The sequence below is a fragment of the Streptopelia decaocto genome, assembly GCF_964273445.1.
Source record: "Streptopelia decaocto genome assembly, contig: HAP1_SCAFFOLD_51, whole genome shotgun sequence".
Taxonomy (NCBI): domain Eukaryota; kingdom Metazoa; phylum Chordata; class Aves; order Columbiformes; family Columbidae; genus Streptopelia; species Streptopelia decaocto.
In genome coordinates, this window is record NW_028117052.1 from 757664 (window position 1) to 767407 (window position 9744).

The following is a 9744-nucleotide window of genomic DNA, read 5'->3' on the forward strand; positions in this document are numbered from 1 at the left end:
AAGGGTTCCCAATCCCCGACAAGACTGGTACCCTTTCACGTCCAAATCTCTCAAACTCCGGGAGAGATTCTCAAAACCAAGGTTGACATGTTTCGAGTTCCTTTCAACATTTTGGAAATCCCGCTGAAACTTTGGACATTCTCGCGAAGGGTTCACAATCCCCGACAAGATTGGCACCCTTTCACGTCCAAATCTCTCAAACTCCGGGAGAGATTCTCAAAACCAAGGTTGACATGTTTCGAGTTCCTTTCAACATTTTGGAAATCCTGCTGACAGTTTGGATATTCTGGCGAAGGGTTCCCAATCCCTGACAAGATTGGTACCCTTTCACGTCCAAATCTCTCAAACTCCGGGAGAGATTCTCAAAACCATGGTTGACATGGTTCGAGTTCTTTTCAACATTTTGGAAATCCCGCTGAAACTTTGGACATTGTCGCGAAGGGTTCCCAATCTTCGAGAAGATTGGTACCCTTTCACGTAGAAATCTCTCAAACTCCGGGAGAGATTCTCAAAACCATGGTTGACATGTTTCGAGTTCCTTTCAACATTTTGGAAATCCCGCTGAAACTTTGGACATTCTCGCGAAGGGTTCCCAATCCCCGACAAGATTGGTACCCTTTCACGTCCAAATCTCTCAAACTCCGGGAGAGATTCTCAAAACCAAGGTTGACATGTTTCGAGTTCCTTTCAACATTTTGGAAATCCCGCTGAAACTTTGGACATTCTCGCGAAGTGTTCCCAATCCCCGACAAGATTGGTACCATTTCACGTCCAAATCTCTCAAACTCCGGGAGAGATTCTCAAAACCAAGGTTGACATGGTTCGAGTTCCTTTCAACATTTTGGAAATCCCGCTGAAACTTTGGACATTCTCGCGAAGGGTTCCCAATCCCCGACAAGACTGGTACCCTTTCACGTCCAAATCTCTCAAACTCCGGGAGAGATTCTCAAAACCAAGGTTGACATGTTTCGAGTTCCTTTCAACATTTTGGAAATCCCGCTGAAACTTTGGACATTCTCGCGAAGGGTTCCCAATCCCCGACAAGAATGGCACCCTTTCACGTCCAAATCTCTCAAACGGCGGGAGAGATTCTCAAAACCAAGGTTGACATGTTTCGAGTTCCTTTCAACATTTTGGAAATCCCGCTGAAACTTTGGACATTCTCGCGAAGGGTTCCCAATCCCCGACAAGATTGGTACCCTTTCACGTCCAAATCTTTCAAACTCCGGGAGAGATTCTCAAAACCAAGGTTGACATGTTTCGAGTTCCTTTCAACATTTTGGAAATCCCGCTGAAACTTTGGACATTCTCGCGAAGGGTTCCCAATCCCCGACAAGACTGGTACCCTTTCACGTCCAAATCTCTCAAAATCCGGGAGAGATTCTCAAAACCAAGGTTGACATGTTTCGAGTTCCTTTCAATATTTTGGAAATCCCGCTGAAACTTTGGACATTCTCGCAAAGGATTCCCAATCCCCGACAAGATTGGTACCCTTTCACATCCAAATCTCTCAAACTCCGGGAGAGATTCTCAAAACCAAGGTTGACCTGGTTCGAGTTCCTTTCAACATTTTGGAAATCCCGCTGAAACTTTGGACATTCTCGCGAAGGGTTCCCAATCCCCGACAAGACTGGTACCCTTTCACGTCCAAATCTCTCAAACTCCGGGAGAGATTCTCAAAACCAAGGTTGACATGTTTCGAGTTCCTTTCAACATTTTGGAAATCCCGCTGAAACTTTGGACATTCTCGCGAAGGATTCCCAATCCCCGACAAGATTGGTACCCTTTCATGTCCAAATCTCTCAAACTCCGGGAGAGATTCTCAAAACCATGGCTGACATGTTTCGAGTTCCTTTCAACATTTTGGAAATCCCGCTGAAACTTTGGACATTCTTGCGAAGGGTTCCCAATCCCCGACAAGATTGGTACCCTTTCACGTCCAAATCTCTCAAACTCCGGGAGAGATTCTCAAAACCAAAGTTGACATGTTTCGAGTTCCTTTCAACATTTTGGAAATCCTGCTGAAACTTTGGACATTCTCGCGAAGGGTTCCCAATCCCCGACAAGATTGGTACCCTTTCACGTCCAAATCTCTCAAACTCCGGGAGAGATTCTCAAAACCAAGCTTGACATGTTTCGAGTTCCTTTCAACATTTTGGAAATCCCGCTGACAGTTTGGATATTCTGGCGAAGGGTTCCCAATCCCTGACAAGATTGGTACCCTTTCACGTCCAAATCTCTCAAACTCCGGGAGAGATTCTCAAAACCATGGTTGACATGTTTCGAGTTCTTTTCAACATTTTGGAAATCCCGCTGAAACTTTGGACATTGTCGCGAAGGGTTCCCAATCTTCGAGAAGATTGGTACCCTTTCACGTAGAAATCTCTCAAACTCCGGGAGAGATTCTCAAAACCATGGTTGACATGTTTCGAGTTCCTTTCAACAGTTTGGAAATCCCGCTGAAACTTTGGACATTCTGGCGAAGGGTTCCCAATCCCCGACAAGATTGGTACCCTTTCACGTCCAAATCTCTCAAACTCCGGGAGAGATTCTCAAAACCAAGGTTGACATGTTTTGAGTTCCTTTCAACATTTTGGAAATCCCGCTGAAACTTTGGACATTCTCGCGAAGGGTTCCCAATCCCCGACAAGATTGGTACCATTTCACGTCCAAATCTCTCAAACTCCGGGAGAGATTCTCAAAACCAAGGTTGACCTGGTTCGAGTTCCTTTCAACATTTTGGAAATCCCGCTGAAACTTTGGACATTCTCGCGAAGGGTTCCCAATCCCCGACAAGACTGGTACCCTTTCACGTCCAAATCTCTCAAACTCCGGGAGAGATTCTCAAAACCAAGGTTGACATGTTTCGAGTTCCTTTCAACATTTTGGAAATCCCGCTGAAACTTTGGACATTCTCGCGAAGGATTCCCAATCCCCGACAAGATTGGTACCCTTTCATGTCCAAATCTCTCAAACTCCGGGAGAGATTCTCAAAACCATGGCTGACATGTTTCGAGTTCCTTTCAACATTTTGGAAATCCCGCTGAAACTTTGGACATTCTTGCGAAGGGTTCCCAATCCCCGACAAGATTGGTACCCTTTCAGGTCCAAATCTCTCAAACTCCGGGAGAGATTCTCAAAACCAAAGTTGACATGTTTCGAGTTCCTTTCAACATTTTGGAAATCCTGCTGAAACTTTGGACATTCTCGCGAAGGGTTCCCAATCCCCGACAAGATTGGTACCCTTTCACGTCCAAATCTCTCAAACTCCGGGAGAGATTCTCAAAACCATGGCTGACATGTTTCGAGTTCCTTTCAACATTTTGGAAATCCCGCTGAAACTTTGGACATTCTGGCGAAGGGTTCCCAATCCCCGACAATATTGGTACCCTCTCACGTCCAAATCTCTCAAACTCCGGGAGAGATTCTCAAAACCAAGGTTGACATGGTTCGAGTTCCTTTCAACATTTTGGAAATCCCGCTGAAACTTTGGACATTCTCGCGAAGGGTTCCCAATCCCCGACAAGATTGGTACCCCTTCACGTCCAAATCTCTCAAACTCCGGGAGAGATTCTCAAAACCAAGGTTGACATGTTTCGAGTTCCTTTCAACATTTTGGAAAATCCGCTTAAACTTTGGACATTGTCGCGAAGGGTTCCCGATCCCCGACAAGACTGGTACCCTTTCACGTCCAAATCTCTCAAACTCCGGGAGAGATTCTCAAAACCAAGGTTGACATCTTTCGAGTTCCTTTCAACATTTTGGAAATCCCGCTGAAACTTTGGACATTCTCGCGAAGGGGTCCCAATCCCTGACAAGATTGGGACCCTTTCAAGTCCAAATCTCTCAAACTCCGGGAGAGATTCTCAAAACCAAGGTTGACATGTTTCGAGTTCCTTTCAACATTTTTGAAATCCCGCTGAAACTTTGGACATTCTCGCGAAGGGTTCCCAATCCCCGACAAGATTGGTACCCTTTCACGTCCAGATCTCTCAAACTCCGGGAGAGATTCTCAAAACCAAGGTTGACATGTTTCGAGTTCCTTTCAACATTTTGGAAATCCCGCTGAAACTTTGGACATTCTCGAGAAGGGTTCCCGATCCCCGACAAGATTGGCACCCTTTCACGTCCAAATCTCTCAAACTCCGGGAGAGATTCTCAAAACCAAGGTTGACATGTTTCGAGTTCCTTTCAACATTTTGGAAATCCTGCTGAAACTTTGGACATTCTCACGAAGGGTTCCCAATCCCCGACAAGATTGGTACCCTTTCACGTCCAAATCTCTCAAACTCCGGGAGAGATTCTCAAAACCATGGTTGACATGTTTCGAGTTCTTTTCAACATTTTGGAAATCCCGCTGAAACTTTGGACATTGTCGCGAAGGGTTCCCAATCTTCGACAAGATTGGTACCCTTTCACGTCCAAATCTCTCAAACTCCGGGAGAGATTCTCAAAACAATGGTTGACATGTTTCGAGTTCCTTTCAACATTTTGGAAATCCCGCTGAAACTTTGGACATTCTCGCGAAGGGTTCCCAATCCCCGACAAGATTGGCACCCTTTCACGTCCAAATCTCTCAAACTCCGGGAGAGATTCTCAAAACCAAGGTTGACATGTTTCGAGTTCCTTTCAACATTTTGGAAATCCTGCTGACAGTTTGGATATTCTGGCGAAGGGTTCCCAATCCCTGACAAGATTGGTACCCTTTCACGTCCAAATCTCTCAAACTCCGGGAGAGATTCTCAAAACCATGGCTGACATGTTTCGAGTTCTTTTCAACATTTTGGAAATCCCGCTGAAACTTTGGACATTGTCGCGAAGGGTTCCCAATCCACGACAAGATTGGTACCCTTTCACGTCCAAATCTCTCAAACTCCGGGAGAGATTCTCAAAACCAAGGTTGACATGTTTCGAGTTCCTTTCAACATTTTGGAAATCCCGCTGAAACTTTGGACATTCTCGCGAAGGGTTCCCAATCCCCGACAAGATTGGTACCCTTTCACGTCCAAATCTCTCAAACTCCGGGAGAGATTCTCAAAACCAAGGTTGACATGTTTCGAGTTCCTTTCAACATTTTGGAAATCCCGCTGAAACTTTGGACATTCTCGCGAAGGGTTCCCAATCCCCGACAAGATTGGTACCCTTTCACGTCCAAATCTCTCAAACTCCGGGAGAGATTCTCAAAACCAAGGTTGACATGTTTCGAGTTCCTTTCAACATTTTGGAAATCCCGCTGAAACTTTGGACATTCTCGCGAAGGGTTCCCAATCCCTGACAAGATTGGTACCCTTTCACGTCCAAATCTCTCAAACTCCGGCAGAGATTCTCAAAACCAAGGTTGACATGTTTCGAGTTCCTTTCAACATTTTGGAAATCCCGCTGAAACTTTGGACATTCTCGCGAAGGGTTCCCAATCCCCGACAACACTGGTACACTTTCACGTCCAAATCTCTCAAACTCCGGGAGAGATTCTCAAAACCAAGGTTGACATGTTTCGAGTTCCTTTCAACATTTTGGAAATCCCGCTGAAACTTTGGACATTCTCGCGAAGGGTTCCCAATCCCCGACAAGATTGGTACCCTTTCACGTCCAAATCTCTCAAACTCCGGGAGAGATTCTCAAAACCAAGGTTGACATGTTTTGAGTTCCTTTCAACATTTTGGAAATCCCACTGAAACTTTGGACATTCTCGCGAAGGGTTCCCGATCCCCGACACGATTGGTACCCTTTCACGTCCAAATCTCTCAAACTCCGGGAGAGATTCTCAAAACCAAGGTTGACATGTTTCGAGTTCCTTTCAACATTTTGGAAATCCCGCTGAAACTCTGGACATTCTCGCGAAGGGTTCCCAATCCCCGACAAGATTGGTACCCTTTCACGTCCAAATCTCTCAAACTCCGGGAGAGATTCTCAAAACCAAGGTTGACATGGTTCGAGTTCCTTTCAACATTTTGGAAATCCCGCTGAAACTTTGGACATTCTCGCGAAGGGTTCCTAATCCCCGACAAGATTGGTACCCTTTCACGTCCAAATCTCTCAAACTCCGGGAGAGATTCTCAAAACCAAGGTTGACATGTTTCGAGTTCCTTTCAACATTTTAAAAATCCCGCTGAAACTTTGGACATTCTCGCGAAGGGTTCCCAATCCCCGACAAGATTGGTACCCTTTCACGTCCAAATCTCTCAAACTCCGGGAGAGATTCTCAAAACCAAGGTTGACATGTTTCGAGTTCCTTTCAACATTTTGGAAATCCTGCTGAAACTTTGGACATTGCCGCGAAGGGTTCCCGATCCCCGACAAGATTGGTACCCTTTCACGTCCAAATCTCTCAAACTCCGGGAGAGATTCTCAAAACCAAGGTTGAAACGTTTCGAGTTCCTTTCAACATTTTGGAAATCCCGCTGAAACTTTGGACATTCTCGCAAAGGGTTCCCTATCCCCGACAAGATTGGTACCCTTTCACGTCCAAATCTCTCAAACTCCGGCAGAGATTCTCAAAACCAAGGTTGACATGTTTCGAGTTCCTTTCAACATTTTGGAAATCCCGCTGAAACTTTGGACATTCTCGCGAATGGTTCCCAATCCCCGACAAGATTGGTACCCTTTCACGTCCAAATCTCTCAAACTCCGGGAGAGATTCTCAAAACCAAGGTTGACATGGTTCGAGTTCCTTTCAACATTTTAAAAATCCCGCTGAAATTTTGGACATTGTCGCGAAGGGTTCCCAATCCACGACAAGATTTGTACACTTTCACGTCCAAATCTCTCAAACTCTGGCAGAGATTCTCAAAACCAAGGTTGACATGTTCTGAGTTCCTTTCAACATTTTGGAAATCCCACTGAAACTTTGGACATTCTCGCGAAGGGTTCCCAATCCCCGACAAGATTGGTACCCTTTCACGTCCAAATCTCTCAAACTCCGGGAGAGATTCTCAAAACCAAGGTTGACATGGTTCGAGTTCCTTTCAACATTTTGGAAATCCCGCTGAAACTTTGGACATTCTCGCGAAGGGTTCCCAATCCCTGACAAGATTGGTACCCTTTCACGTCCAAATCTCTCAAACTCCGGGAGAGATTCTCAAAACCAAGGTTGACATGGTTCGAGTTCCTTTCAACATTTTGGAAATCCCGCTGAAACTTTGGACATTCTCGCGAAGGGTTCCCAATCCCCGACAAGATTGGGACCCTTTCACGTCCAAATCTCTCAAACTCCGGGAGAGATTCTCAAAACCAAGGTTGACATGTTTCGAGTTCCTTTCAACATTTTGGAAATCCCGCTGAAACTTTGGACATTCTCGCGAAGGGTTCCCAATCCCCGACAAGATTGTTACACTTTCACGTCCAAATCTCTCAAACTCCGGGAGAGATTCTCAAAACCAAGGTTGACATGTTTCGAGTTCCTTTCAACATTTTGGAAATCTTGCTGAAACTTTGGATATTCTGGCGAAGGGTTCCCAATCCCCGCCAAGATAGGTACCCTTTCACGTCCAAATCTCTCAAACTCCGGGAGAGATTCTCAAAACCAAGGTTGACATGTTTCGAGTTCCTTTCAACATTTTGGAAATCCCGCTGAAACTTTGGACATTCTTGCGAAGGGTTCCCGATCCCCGACAAGATTGGTACCCTTTCACGTCCAAATCTCTCAAACTCCGGGAGAGATTCTCAAAACCAAGGTTGACATGGTTCGAGTTCCTTTCAACATTTTGGAAATCCCGCTGAAACTTTGGACATTCTCGCGAAGGATTCCCAATCCCCGACAAGATTGGTACCCTTTCACGTCCAAATCTCTCAAACTCCGGGAGAGATTCTGAAAACCAAGGTTGACATGTTTCGAGTTCCTCTCAACATTTTGGAAATCGCCCTGAAACTTTGGACATTCTCGTGAAGGGTTCCCAATCCCCGACAAGATCGGTACCCTTTCACGTCCAAATCTCTCAAACTCCGGGAGAGATTCTCAAAACCAAGGTCGACATGTTTCGAGTTCCTTTCAACATTTTGGAAATCCCGCTGAAACTTTGGACATTGTCGCGAAGGGTTCCCAATCCCCGACAAGATTGGTACCCTTTCACGTCCAAATCTCTCAAACTCCGGGAGAGATTCTCAAAACCATGGTTGAAACGTTTCGAGTTCCTTTCAACATTTTGGAAATCCCGCTGAAACTTTGGACATTCTCGCGAAGGGTTCCCTATCCCCGACAAGATTGGTACCCTTTCACGTCCAAATCTCTCAAACTCCGGCAGAGATTCTCAAAACCAAGGTTGACATGTTTCGAGTTCCTTTCAACATTTTGGAAATCCCGCTGAAACTTTGGACATTCTCGCGAAGGGTTCCCAATCCCCGACAAGATTGGTACCCTTTCACGTCCAAATCTCTCAAACTCCGGGAGAGATTCTCAAAACCAAGGTTGACATGGTTCGAGTTCCTTTCAACATTTTAAAAATCCCGCTGAAATTTTGGACATTGTCGCGAAGGGTTCCCAATCCACGACAAGATTGGTACCCTTTCACGTCCAAATCTCTCAAACTCCGGGAGAGATTCTCAAAACCAAGGTTGACATGTTCCGAGTTCCTTTCAACATTTTGGAAATCCCACTGAAACTTTGGACATTCTCGCGAAGGGTTCCCAATCCCCGACAAGATTGGTACCCTTTCACGTCCAAATCTCTCAAACTCCGGGAGAGATTCTCAAAACCAAGGTTGACATGGTTCGAGTTCCTTTCAACATTTTGGAAATCCCGCTGAAACTTTGGACATTCTCGCGAAGGGTTCCCAATCCCCGACAAGATTGGTACCCTTTCACGTCCAAATCTCTCAAACTCCGGGAGAGATTCTCAAAACCAAGGTTGACATGGTTCGAGTTCCTTTCAACATTTTGGAAATCCCGCTGAAACTTTGGACATTCTCGCGAAGGGTTCCCAATCCCCGACAAGATTGTTACACTTTCACGTCCAAATCTCTCAGACTCCGGGAGAGATTCTCAAAACCAAGGTTGACATCTTTCGAGTTCCTTTCAACATTTTGGAAATCCCGCTGAAACTTTGGACATTCTCGCGAAGGGTTCCCAATCCCCGACAAGATTGTTACACTTTCACGTCCAAATCTCTCAAACTCCGGGAGAGATTCTCAAAACCAAGGTTGACATGGTTCGAGTTCCTTTCAACATTTTGGAAATCTTGCTGAAAGTTTGGATATTCTGGCGAAGGGTTCCCAATCCCTGACAAGATTGGTACCCTTTCACGTCCAAATCTCTCAAACTCCGGGAGAGATTCTCAAAACCAAGGTTGACATGTTTCGAGTTCCTTTCAACATTTTGGAAATCCCGCTGAAACTTTGGACATTCTCGCGAAGGGTTCCCAATCTTCGACAAGATTGGTACCCTTTCACGTCCAAATCTCTCAAACTCCGGGAGAGATTCTCAAAACCATGGTTGACATGTTTCGAGTTCCTTTCAACATTTTGGAAATCCCACTGAAACTTTGGACATTCTCGTGAAGGGTTCCCAATCCCCGACAAGATTGGTACCCTTTCACATCCAAATCTCTCAAACTCCGGGAGAGATTCTCAAAACCAAGGTTGACATGTTTCGAGTTCCTTTCAACATTTTGGAAATCCCGCTGAAACTTTGGACTTTCTCGCGAAGGGTTCCCAATCCCCGACAAGATTGGTACCCTTTCACGTCCAAATCTCTCAAACTCCGGGAGAGATTCTCAAAACCAAGGTTGACATGGTTCGAGTTCCTTTCAAC